The following is a 14,170-nucleotide window of genomic DNA, read 5'->3' as shown; positions in this document are numbered from 1 at the left end:
CTAGAAGGCTGTAGCCGGAACGTTGTTAGCCGGGGTGCACCTCAGCCTGTGAACACGAGAGCTTTGCATGGTGGCGCTTCGTTTGAAGACTGACTTGGCGCTGCTGGGAGGCAACAGATAAAGCACAAAGCAAACAAGTGTGCGTCGGGCTTCGCCCCCTGTGGTAATGAGCCGACGACAGACTATACACCCTTCACAGCGAGAGCAGCTAGCTGTGAGTAGGAAAGCTGTTTAAAAAACCTGGTCTACGGCCGAGCCCAAGCAGCAGCTGTGGCTGGTCTTATCAGATCTCCCCGAGGCGCCGGGTGGAGACATGGGTGCATGTGGCAGCAGTGCTCTCAGAAGGATACACACGCGTCCACCACCGTTCGTTCCTTTCACGCTCTCTCTGTCCAAAGGGCCTTCCTTCAGTTCAATCTCGCTCCCCCCCCCCCCCCCCTGCCTTCCACAAAAAAGAAAAAAAAAAAAAAAGAAAGAAAAAAAAAAAAAAAAAAAAAGAACGGCAGGAACAACAGGGGAAGCCTTTCAGTTTGTGTTGCTCTGTGCTTTCGATCAGACCACTCAAGTTGTTGATGCTTATGTTAAAAACAACACTTTGGTGCGCTGTTGCAAATTATATATGCTCAAGGACATCTGTGTACAATGTGCGCGAATAAGCTTTCATTGCGGTAGTGCCCTCGGATATTTTCAGCAAATGTGCGGTCCAAGTGAAAAGTTTGTTCATGCAGGTTTGAGGTGAGTTTCATTCTTTTGCGGGTCTTGCTTTCTCAGTGTGGGCAATCCGGTTCTCGGCTTTGGCATATGCGGGTACGTATTGTCCGGAATTAGGAAGTTCAGCTAGGAGATGTGGGCTTAAGCGAACTGATACAGAGGGCCAATTCCGGCAAGTTGGCGCGTATGTGTTGCTTTTCTGTCCCCGTTCTAAGCGCTGCTTTTTTCATAAGCAAATCTACATTTAAACACACAATACAGGAAGCATAATCAAACCTTACGCACGAAATGCTGGCCTGTTCACTTTGCACGCCATACTGCTCGATAGTTAGGCGCTGTCTCGTTCGGTTGTCGTATAACTTTAATAGAAAAAAAAAAAGAAAACAAGTTTAGGCACTACCGAGGCGGCATTCGGGAAAATCAGAAGTGCAACGGAGTTAACTGTTTCACTTTGCTTTTTCTGTTCGTACCTAGAGCAAGTCTGGATGCGATCGGGGCACATCATCGGTGGCACCTGCGGCGCCGTGTCCAAACAACAGCATTTTTACGCGACGTCTTCCAAATTACACTACACGTACATGTCGATCTGTACATGTCGTACTGCCGCGCACGGCCCCAGACTTGAATGTTATATGTAACCCCATCCCACCCCCCTCGGCGAAGCGAATAAGGGTCAGGACCCACTGACCCCCTCAAAATTTATGCTTCAATGTGATAGCATATTCCTGTTACTTGAATTACATTGTTCTGTTGCCAATATGCCGTATATGCCTCATGCTTTCTCCGTCTGCGACTGGCTAGAAGTTCGTATCTACTTCTGCCTCATGCGGTGTAGAGTCTTCGTGTATCGTATTCGTATCGTCTATCGTATTCGTCTAAGGAAAAATAAAGTATTATTATTATTATTAATATTAGATTATGACTAGCAGCTTATCGGTATTGCTCAAGAGGAAAGTATACAACAGTTGCATCTTACCTGTACTCACCTGTGGGGCTGAAATGTGGAGGCTAATGAAAACGGTTCTACTTAAGTTTAGGACAACGCAGAGGGCTATGGAGCAAAAAAATGGTAGGGGTAACGTTAAGAGATAGGAAGCGTGCAGAGTGGGTCAAAGAAATAACTCAAGTTACCGACATTCTAGTGGAAATCAAGAAGAAGAAATGGCCATGGGCGGGACATGTAGTGCGAAGAGAGGATAACCGATGGTCGTTTAGGGTAACAAGCTGGATTTCAAGGGAAGGAAAGCGTAGCAGGGGGCAAAACAAAGTTAGGTAGGCGGATGAGGGTAAGAAGTTCGCAGGGGTCAAATGGATGCAGCTAGCACAGGACCGGGTAAATTGGAAGAATATGGGAGAGGCCCTTGTCCCTGCACTGGGTGTAGTTAGGCTGATGATGATGATGAGGCCACACACAACGCTAAAGGAGTTTTCAGATATCATCTCTGGCTCCAACGTTGGGACAGTGAAGGAAAACAGGCTACTTCACAGTTGCAACTTGGGGCGTCCACTGCTTGTTTTGACAGTTCAAACAGAAGACACCATGTGCACAGAAAATGAAAGATAAGGAGCAAGAGAAAAGGAGCATTACAACACATGGTGAGCCAACAAAGATAAGTGAAGCACGAGTGCAACAGAGAGAACTAGCGGTCGTTAAAAGTGACAAAGAGATATTTTCTGTGCTGAACACCTGTTTAGCTGGTATATTCTTTGAAAAATTATGCAGGCAATGAGGCTTGCTCCTCGACCATGCCGGCAGCCACCATCATCAGCCAGGCTATACCCACTGCAGGGTAAAGGCCTTTCCCATTTTCCTCCAATTAACCTGGTCCAGTGGTAGCTGCATTCACTTCACCCCTGTGAATTTCTTAATCTCATCCACCCACCTAGTTTTCTGCCACCCCCTACTACGCTTACCTTCCCTTGGAATCCAATTGGTTACTGTTAGAGAACATTGGTTATCCTCTCTTTGAACTACATGTCCTGCCCATGCCCATTTCTTCTTCTTAATGTTGACTAGAATGTCAGTAAATTGAGTTATTTCTCTGACCCAATCTGCACGCTTCCTATCTCGTAATGTGACACCTACCATTTTCCGTTCCATGGCCCTCTGCGTTGTCCTCAACTTATGTAGAACCCTTTTCATTAAACTCATGTTTCAGCCCCATAGGTCAGTACCGGTAGGATGCAACTGTTATACACTTTCCTCTTGAGCGATACCAGTAAGCTGGTGGTCATAATGTTTGAGTATCTTCTGTGATGTGTTCGAAGGTGGAAGTCAGACTCCAGCCGTCCCGATGCAGAAAAAACCCGTTTATTCAAACATATAGTCATATATATATATATATATATATATGGATGGATGGATGGATGGAATATGGCAGCGTTCCCTTTGAAACGGGGTGGTAGCAGTTCCTATCATGCTCGTTTTTAACTAAGAACAGAAGTGCCCCCTGGGGAATAGAGAATTCAAAACGAAACTGAGTATAACATACTCCCCCCCCGTTATTTTTAGTGATTAGTTGTTAGTAAGCATTGGTAAGGAAACCCCAAGGCATGCGCACTGTACTTATTTACCCATATTTACAGACTATGTACAATGTACACGTCAGTCCGCCAACTAATAGGTCTGATAGTCTTGGAGCCAGGCTGATGGCCGCTGCCGGCGCTCTTGAGTCGACCACTTTGAACACTGCACTGTCACCGATGGCGACGAGCTCGTAGGCTGCTGCTGCAGTATGCCAGGAGGCCTGAGCCTGCATCCTGGGGGAAGGCGACTGCAGCACATCAGGAGACCGAGGCTGCTACCCTTCTCTCTATCACTTTAGTTGAAGAAAAGGCGCAGCCTCCCTTGAACGAACGGGTGCTTTCTTGACACGGACAAAATCATCTACGGCTATCGTCATCTTCTTGGCAGCTCTCCTTTTATCCGTGTAGTGCTTGCTGCTCTGCTGTTGATGCCGGACCCTTCGACAGAGTAGCGCCAACTCCTTGGCTGGGTCTTCCGCTAATGCTGGTGTTAAGAAACCCAAGACATCCAGCCAGATTCGGGGTATTCTACCATGCAGGAGAACTGCTGGGGAGACGGCCTGAGGAGTACATTGTTAAATAGCAAGATATTCTGTGACTGCTTGCCGGAGTGGTCGTCTTTCGAGGAGTGCGACTTGAATGGAGTGTTTCAATGTGTGTTTGAACCACTCTATTTGCCCATTCACTTGGGGATAGTACACCAACAAACGTGAAAGATGCCTCTGCTGTGCAGGAAGGTGATGAATTCACAAGACGTGAACTGAGGTCCATTGTCACAGATGATATCTCCTGGATAGCCTTCACGGGCTAAAACATTTGTTAAAAGGTCTTCCATGGTCTGATCTCTTCTGGATAGCCTTCATGGGCTAAAATATTTGTTAAAAGGTCTTTCATGGTGCTCGTGAAAACTTTGCTGCAAAACTGTACCTCCGGCCATTTAGAATTCAACAAGGTTGACGTCTGGGCACGTTGGTATAGGTTCATACTTAACCAGCCAAAAGACGGGACACAGCAAAGAGGAGGACAGGACAAGGCTGGACTATCAACTGAATGTTTATTGATCGGAAGAAAACGAAAAGCTCGCGCGCAACCCAACCAGTGGATTGGCAAGACAATGGGAGGAAGATGAAGACGAAAATTCAAAGCAATTCAAAGTCAAGGTCTAACTAACGTCGTTAGTTAGACCTTGACTTTGAATTGCTTTGAATTTTCGTCTTCATCTTCCTCCCATTGTCTTGCCAATCCACTGGTTGGGTTGCGCGCGAGCTTTTCGTTTTCTTCCGATCAATAAACATTCAGTTGATAGTCCAGCCTTGTCCTGTCCTCCTCTTTGCTGTGTCCCGTCTTTTGGCTGGTTAAGTATGAGCCATTTAGAATGGCAGTCAACAATCTGCATGCGCAAAAGGACCAACAATGTCTAGGCCAAACTTCTGCCACGGTCGCTCAGACCATTCAACAAGCTGCAACGGTGCTGGTGATGTGGTGGTGGACTTATGTGCCTTCAGGCAGATGTGACAGTTCTTTTATTGCCATTTCCACTTGCTTATTGATTCGTGGCCACCAAGACCGCTCACGCAGTCGCGCCTTCGTGCGCGTGATACCCAGATGTGTCTCGTGTGCGGTGCTGATGATCTGAGCAGTGAGGGATGACCGAACGAGGCACTCTGCTCGCAGTAGCAGGTTATTAACAATACAGTTTTTCCCGAATAGGCTAGATTAGTTTCGCATTTTCTGGTATGGACTTCTTTGGCAGCCAGGAACTCAGCACGAATGACTTGATGGTTTTCAGGCAACCGTCGTCGAGGGCGGCCTGCCTGAACTTTTGTCGTCACGCAGGCTGGCTCAATGAACGAGACAATATCTCCTCCTTGGCAATCTGCCTCCGAGGTAGGTGCTGGCAGCCGAGAAAGCGCATCTGCTACAGTGTTTGTAGACCCCTTAGAGTATTCAACACCAAAACTGTAGCAAAGCAGTCATGCATTCCAGCGTGCGATTTGGAGTGGGTGTTTCCCATGTCCTTGTGACGACAGCAAGAACACCAGTGCCTGGTGGTCTGTCCGAATTGCGAAATGGCGACTCTAAAGGCATGTGTGCCATTGCTCACATGCACAACTACATGCAAGTGCTTCTCATTCACAAACTGAATATTTCCTATCCACAGGCGACAGTGTACAGGTGCGAAAGCGACTGCACGGAGCTCATGGTCACTTTGTTGCTGCAAGACTGCTCCCAGTCCACAGTGGGACGTGTCAGTCAACACAATGACTAAAAGTGAAAGATCGAACATCTAGAGGACTGTACTCGATAGCATTTCCTTAACCCTCCTGAAACTGCTGTCTGCTTCAGCTGACCTGATGAACGGCTCATTTTTGCGAAGTAAGATTCTCATATGCTCGACTACTTGTGCCAAGTGTGGAACAAAGTTGGAGTAGTATTCTACAAGACCCAGGGACAAGCGGAGGGCGGCAACATAAGTTGGCCCTGATGTGTTAACTATGGAATCTACTTTCTCTGGAAGTGGCGAGATACCACATGCAGTGACCTTATGCCCTAGAAACGCAAGTACTGGAATGTCGAAGAGGCATTTGTTATTCAGTTTCAGGCCTGTGTTCTTGATCTTTCACAGCATGGTGTTCAAGTTTGAAAGGTGCCCTTCTGCGGGCTTGCCAAAAAAGTTCACATCATCAATATAGAACAACACGCCATGACAACGGTCAAGGATTGTTGTCATCATTTTCTGGAATGCCGCTGGGGCAGAAGTCAATCCAAAGGAAACTCTTTTAAAACAGAAAAGCCCGTCATGAGTCATGAAAGCTGTCAGATCCCTGCTGTCAGGGTGCAAGAGAACCTGATGGTAAGCGGAAGCCAAGCCAAGTTTTGTGAAGTGTGCAGCGCCTACCAAAGCGTGAAACAGCTCCTCTGTATGGGGCAATGGGAAACTGTCTGGAACAATAGCTTAGTTCGGCTCTCTAAGATCCACATATATCCTGATGCTACCATCTTTCTTGTCAACAACAATGGGGGACACCCATTTAGAAGCATCGATGCGCTCGATGATGTCAAGGCTCAGCAATTTCTGAAGCTCATTTGATACTGGTGACCGGAGAGAATATGGCAGACGGCAAAGCTTGGAAGCTACAGGCTGCACGCCTTGCCGCAGTCTTGATGTGATGCGTGAACCTCTTAGCAAGACCCACCTTGGGACTGAAAGCGAACTGAACTCATGTGCTAAAGCTGGCAGCAGATAATTGTTACGGGGCTGCATGCTTGACGTGAAATTGGAACGGAACGGCGGGTCAACGACAGTCAACAGCGGAGCAATGAACTTGTACAAGCATTTAAAAGCAGAATCCTCAATGTCAAGATTCAAGGCTTTAATGACCCGAGAGAGCCACAGCACCAGCAGCGCCAAGTGTTATGGCCCTCACCGATGACAAGTCTGTCGTGGCCCCTTCTGACAAATACGACTCTGCCCGCATGGGTTCGAATCCCATCCTCGTCGCCGATGTGATGTTTTCGAAGGTGGATGCCAGACTATAGCCATCCAGATGCACAAAAAACCTGTCTATTCACACATAAAATTATATATACATGGATGGATGGATGGAGTATAGGAGCATTCCCTTTGAAACGGGGTGGTAGCAGTTGCTATCATGCTCATTTTTCACCCCTATATCTTAATTATTATTTTAGATTGGTTAACTACACCATCATTCTATTTATTGAATTTTTGTTTCTACATAACAAACATTATGTCACTTTTCTGTTTTTAAGCCACCAATCTTCCAACAGGTTTTTGCTAGCTTCCAACACAGGTTCATTCACCCAGCCACTGGTATCTCTAAACCCCAGAGCTTCAGGAAGAGTGACTGCGCCTGCATCGACTTCCGGATGGATACCATTCCATTCGAGAATAATATGGTTAATTGTTTCTGTGGATTTACCACATACTGCACATGTGCCATCTTCATGGCTAAATTTCTTTTTGAGCTGCGTGTTCTAAGGCACCCTGATCTAGCTTCAAAAAGTAGGGCACTGCCAAACAGCGCTAACAGAGACGAAGCCGTCATGTCCCTCTCTCTGCTTCGTCTGTTAGCGCTGTTTTTAGCCTCAGATCATGCACCAACCAACTCGAATTTCCACCCTTTTGAAGTACCTTCCTTCCTAATCTGCCTTTTCCACTTTTGCTATAGTTCTATACTCTTCTTCTTTGCCATAGAATTTATCCAATTTTTACCTTCTGTGTTTTTCACCTGTTGCTTAACGCTATTTCTTTGTCCTTGTGACTAGCATGCTTACTGGTTTGTTTCCTAGTTCTTTTCCTCCATATAACGAAGAACAGTAGCACCCCCTGGGGAATAAAGAATTCAAATGGAAAAGGAAACTGAATACAACACCTTCCAAATGCGCTCCATCCAAATCTTATTCTCCTAGTTATTTCCCTTTCGTGGGCCGGATCTGTGGTCACTACCTGTCCTAAGCAGTCATATTCGCCTACCACTTCCAGCTTCGCTGTCTATTTTAAACTGTTGCTCCTTATCCAGGCTGTTCAGCATTACCAGTTTTCTGCACATTAATCTTTAGGCCTATCTTTCTGCTTCTTCTATCTAGATCATTTATCATTAGTTGCAGTCGGTCCCCACATTAATCGTTAGGCCTACTTTTCTGCTTCTATCTAGATCATTTATCATTAGTTGCAGTTGGTCATCTGAGTTACTTAACAAGGCAACATCATGAGCGAATCGCAGACTACTGATATATTCTCCATGGACCCTGATGCCTACCTGTTTCCATTCTATGCCTTTGAATACACTCTCTAAGTAAGCTGTAAATAGCACTAGGGAGATCATGTCTCCTTGCTTAAAACCTTTCTTAATTGGAATTTTATCCCTTTCCTTAAGCAGAACTATAGTTGCTGTGCAGCCACTATAGATATCTTCCAGTACTTTCACATATAGCCGACATCCTGATCTCACAATGCCTGCATGACTGCTGAGGTTTCAATCCAAATCAAATGCCTTTTCAAAATCAATAAATGCTATGTATAGAGGCTGGTTAAATTCCGAGCACTTTTCTATCACTTGATTTATGATGTGGATGTGATCAATGGTAGAGTACCTTTTCTGAATTGCTGCTTGATCTTTTGGTTGATTAAGGTCTATAGTAAGCTGACTGGTTTGTAATTGTCCTTAGCGTCCCCTTTCTTATGAATTAAGACAGTGTTAGTGTTTTCCACTTTGTCACTCAGTGCATACATCATGCCTAATTTCCTCTTTACCGCTTTCAGGCTAGCACCGTTCTTTAGAGCATGCTGAATTTTACCCGTTACACTTTTTTATGTCGGTCACTTTGCCTACTATATCTCTTCCTGTTTTATCCGGACTGTTAGGTTGGAGGCTTTGGAGGCTTTTCACACTTTGGAGTTTCTTAACCAAATCTTTCGTCTCCTTAGAAAGTTTACCGGCATCCTCTCAAACAATCCTACCATCTACTTCTATGCACAGTCAGTAATGATATCTCTGAAATTACAGTTCATCGCTTCTAGGCTAAGGTTGCCTTCCTCGGTTAGCACTGAGTATCGATTCTGCAGCAAGAGCCTGAATTCTTGTACTTTTCCCCTTACCACTAATTTGTTGATGGACTTCTTCCTCACCAATTTGTTCCGCTTTGTCTTCAAATCCAGATTAATTTGAGACCTTACCATCCTGTGGTCACGGCATCGCACCTTTCCAATTACCTCTACATACTGCATGATGCCGGGGTTAGAACACAGTATGAAATCAATTTCATTTTAATCTCACTGTTAGAGCTTTCCCATGTCAGCTTCTGGCTGTTTGCTGAAGAAGGTGTTCATGATTCTTAAGTTCTTGTGTTAAGCAAACTCAACTAGTAACTCCCCCCTGCTATTTCTAAATCATATGCCATAGTTGTCCACTGTGTGGTCTCCAGCTTGCTTTCTACCCACCTTAGCATTGAAGTCGCCGATTAGTACAGTATAATATGACTACAAGTAGGTGCGTATGCTTGTACAACCTTCAGCTTATACTGCTTATTATGCTTAATTATGATGCCTGCCACCCTCTCATTAATGCTATAAAATTCATCTATCATCATCATCAGCCTGATTATACCCACTGCAGGGCGAAGGCCTCTCCCATATCTCTCCACTTAACCCGGTTCTGTGCTAGCTGCATCCACTTGACCCCTGCGAACTTCTTAATCTCATCCGTCCACCTAACTTTCTGCCGCCCCCTGCTACGCTTTCCTTCCCTTGGAATCCAGTTTGTTACCCTCAGCGACCATCGGTTATCCTCTCTTCGCACTACATGTCCTGCCCATGTCCATTTCTTCTTCTTAATTTCCGCTAGAATGTCATTAACTTGAGTTATTTCTCTGACCCACTCTGCACGCTTTCTATCTCTTAATGTTACCCCTACCATTTTTCGTTCCATAGCCCTCTGGGTTGTCCTCAACTTAAGTAGAACTCTCTTGGTTAGCCTCCACGTTTCAGCCCCATAGGTGAGTACAGGCAAGATGCAACTGTTGTATACTTTCCTCTTGAGCGATACCGGTAAGTTGCTAGTCATAATCTGCGAGTGCTTGCCAAATGCGCTCCATCCCAATCTTATTCTTCTTGTTATTTCCTTTTCATGGTCCGGATCTGCGGTTACTACCTGTCCTAAGTAGATATATTCGCCTACTACTTCCAGTATTTCGCTACCTAATGTAAACTCCTGTTCCTTCCCGAGGCTGTTGAACATTACCTTAGTCTTCTGCATATTGATTTTCAAGCCTACCTTTCTACTTTTCCTGTCTAGGTCATCAATCATTATTTGCAGTTCATCTCCCGAGTTGCTTAGCAAGGCAATGTCATCAGCAAATCGCAGATTACTGAGGTATTCTCCATCTAGCCTTATCCCTAACTGCTCCCATTCCAAGTCTCTGAATACTTCCTCTAAACAAGCTGTGAATAGTACTGGGGAGATTGTGTCTCCTTGCCTAACACCTTTCTTTATGGGAATTTTGTTACTTTCTTTATGCAGAACTATTGTTGCTGTGCAGCCACTATATATATCTTCCAGCACTTTCGCGTACGGCTCGTCTACCCCCTGATTTCGCAATGCCTGCATCACCGCCGAGGTTTCATCTATATTACCAGCTATATACTTATTGACAAAGAAACCTACTCCTAGTTCTCGCCTCTCCGGTAAACCTTGATAAGACAGTACGTGCTCGTCCTTCAGTAGTATATGCCTCATTTGGCCTCCTAACCTCACTAAGACCCATTGCATACCTTCTAGTTCCTCTAACAGCCACTTCTAAACTAGCCTCACTAGCTAGGATTCTAGCGTTAAACGTTGCCAGGGTCAGTTTTCCAATGGCGGCCTGTCCTCGGAGCAAGAAATTCTTAGCGTCCCCTGCTGCGTCACAGGTCTGACCACCGCCGTGGTCAGTTGCTCCGCAGCCGCTGGTGACTGAGGGCCAAGGTTTTGTACGACTAATCATGGGAGGTTGTGGCCAATAGAAGCCTTGCGCTGGGGTTTTGGGTAGGGTGGCACCGCCTCGTGGCGGCCAAGAAAAACCTGACTGGGTAGTACAACAGCGGCTCTGCCTATGCTGCAGCGCGTATCTTGCAGGCTTTCTATGTTGACTCATGTTTCTTTCTGACCCTTGGTGAGCGTGAAAACGCTCACCATGTATCATAGACATCATCGTGAACTGGCAGTAGCCTAACATAAAAAAAAAAGCTGCGGCTAATAATAATAATAATAATAATTGGTTCACAGGACGGGAAAGGCAAAGTATCTGTCACACTTGTTTCTGTGGACACCTGAACCGTGCCCTAAGGGAAGGGAGGAAGGTGGGAGTGAAAGTTAAAGAGAGAAAGAGGAGCTGTAGTGGAGGGCTACGGAGTAATTTCGACCACCTGGCTACATCCGGTACAGTCTCCCAGTACTCTCTAGTATGAGCATTTCCTGCTTGCGGACTTTAGAGAGCGTGCAAGCGCAGGCACTGAAAATATGCCTTGGACTGCCCAGATGCACCTCTAACAAAGGCACAATTGAAGCGGCACACGCTCGCCCAATATCCATATACTTGTCACACGAACCACTTCGTGTATATTTACGAGCACTTACAAGACACCGTTTTCACCCACTCAGCAAGATTCTGGATGAGAGGCCGGACTGCAGTTTTACAACTGCACTCCGCTGCCATCAGTCGCAAGTACCGACAGGATATGCCCTCCCATATCGTCCCACCCAACCACCATGGACGATGGATAAACCTTTGGTGCACCTTCGTGTTCCCGGAATACTAAAGAAATCAATGGTACCAATTAGTAGACTCAAACAACTTACTCTGGCACACATCTGGTCAGAATATCCCAGTTATATTCACGTATACACCGATGGATCTGTGTCAGCACAGGCATCCGCTGCAGCTGTGGTCATACCAGCTCAGAAAACGACTCTGCATTTCCTTTTGGTACATACCTCTACATCAACCGCTGCCGAACTTGTAGCCATTCGGGAATCTATTCGCTATATATGTGGGGAACCACCTCAAAAATGCATTACAAATTTTGGAAAACTTCTTACGCCACACTGCCTATCAGTCCCTGGCACTAAACATTATGGAGCTCATCCCATCTGCCCAGCTGCAAGGCCACATGATAATGTTTCAATGGATTCCTGCCCACAGTGGCCTCCATGGGAATGAGCAGGCCGATGTTGAAGCGAAAAGCGCACTCATCAATGGCTTCCAAATAGCTGTGCCTTTTTCAAGAGCGGATACAACGTGTCTTCTAAAGAGTTATATGAATATTGCTACAGCAGCTTACTGGGCTCAACCAGACGCCCGACACATCCGTCTAAGAAGGCTTGATCGAACATTTAAATTTAATGTTCCGCGTGATATTCCGCGTCATCAGACATGCTTGATACATCGACTTCGTTTAAACGTGGCTTTCACGCGCAAGTACTTACATTTAATTGGACAGATGGACTCACCGGAATGTTTAACTTGTGGCATCCCAGAGACTGTGGTCCATGTATTATTGGTGTGCCCAGAGTATGCGAACGAAAGAAATGTGCTAGCTGCTTCCTTGAAGCGTTTAGACAAGAGGCCTCTGTCGGAGGAACTGCTGCTGGGCGCTTGGCAGGACAAGGGGAAGGGCGTCCAGGCAGTGCGCGCTCTTTGCCGTTATTTGAGCGCCAGCGGACTTGATTCACGTTTGTAAAGCAAGCTGCTGTGTCTGTATATATATTTCATATGCCTTCTCCCACATCGTCATCCATCAGGAACTTCTTTCTTTTCTCCTTCCCCTTCCCCAGTGCAGAGTAGCAGGCCAGATTTGAATAATTCGGGCCAACCTCTCAGCCTTTTCCTTTCAATAAATCCATCTATCTATCTATCGACCACCTGGGTATCTTTAAAAAGCGCTGACATCCCACAGCATACGAACGCCGGCGGTAGGCATCAAACCTGGGCACTTCGGCACAATAGCCGGGCGTCTTACCACTGCACCGCAGCGGCGGGGTATGCCTTCTGGCGAAATGTTCAAAGCAAGTGGCATCGATCTTGCCGTGTACCCTTCCGCCTCGAAACATTGTCACCGCCGCTATATTGCCGCTGGCGTCGTGAGGTTCCACGGACAAGTTAATTCGGCTCTACTGCTCTTTCATAGCCGCACGAAATGGGGCTACGGTGTGACTGGTACAGCCCGAGCGATCAGGTGCATGCCAAAATTGAGGTCCCATGACCATTTTTTGTTTTCAATGAAACTTTTATATGTGGTGGGTAAATGTCTTGGCACAAAGGAATGAACCTTAGTTTTGCAAAATATGCAGTAGATTTCTAAAAAAAAATCGTAATCGCTAGAGGTGCAAAATGCTGTTTTTGCAATTTCAAAAAGTTGCAAGTTTGGAGCCCAGTTACATACACACTAAACATTTCTCGTGAATTATTTTCTTAGCGAATACGTTTACGCAACTTTTACTAATAAGAACACTAAAAAGAAATTGTTTTGATGCAATATGTGTCTATTAAAATATTGTGAACTTTGACTCAGGAGCAGCGCGCTGCACAAAAGTCAATTTTCAGCCCTTTATTTAAACATATTTGATTTTTTTTTTAATTTGTCAGAATAATCCAACATGTCTCGTAATTATAACGCACTGAAAAAGTGTTGCATTATATTTTTTTTGAAGTTATAAAAATAAATACAAACTCAAGGTCATGACTGAATTCCTGGGGATTTCGTGGTATTACCCTTGGAAAGCTTAACTGCGAAAGGGTAAATAAATTCGGCGTGATGAAAATGTAAGCAGATTTCCTTTCGCACGGTTTACAAATCCTCATTAATCCTCTGGTTTATTTTTTGCGATTACAGTTTGTTAAAATTGGAGCAACTTCTCTTTTCGGCATAATTTCTTAAGAACTGTTTAAAGGAGTATAGACACCACTTTTTGAAGTGTCAGAAGGAATATGATTGCTTTCCTGGTTATACAGAGATGCTCCCCAAGCAACCCCAACCTCGCACGTTGCCGCGAAGAGCAATGACAATACATGGCCGGACACGAACAGCGCCGGCGCCGCTGGCGCTTCCGGCTGTGTCCCGAGAAAGTACTATGGTTCTACAGTTCTACAGTACTACAGTTCCTTTGTTTTAGACCACTTAAAAGCAAAAATACCGGAACAGAAAATGTACGTGTCTATACTCCTTTAACGTTGGTCAAACGCGTCCGCACTGTGTAAGTTCTGCATTGTATATGGCGTTTTGCTATGCAATAAATTATTTATTGATAGAAAATAACAGCACTTGAATCTGCATACATAACAAGAATCTGGGGGGATCTCGCTAAAAGAGTTAAATATAGCGTTTTTGATTGCTATGCGCTCTAACCGATGCATGACCACTCCAGCTTCCTGT

General features: G+C 45.4%; 1 protein-coding gene across 1 annotated transcript in view; it reads right to left on the bottom strand.

Annotated features, from left to right (window-relative positions):
* Nucleotides 1–14,170, bottom strand: part of LOC146180309 (uncharacterized) — a 110,559-nt gene that overhangs the window by 65,731 nt on the left and 30,658 nt on the right. The gene's annotated exons all lie outside the window — the stretch shown is intronic.

This window comes from Amblyomma maculatum, chromosome 9 (genome assembly GCF_055883805.1).
Source record: "Amblyomma maculatum isolate TAMU_Amacu chromosome 9, ASM5588380v1, whole genome shotgun sequence".
Lineage (NCBI taxonomy): Eukaryota > Metazoa > Arthropoda > Arachnida > Ixodida > Ixodidae > Amblyomma > Amblyomma maculatum.
The sequence above is the reverse complement of the archived record's forward strand: the minus strand, read 5'-3'. Positions and strand labels throughout refer to the sequence as shown.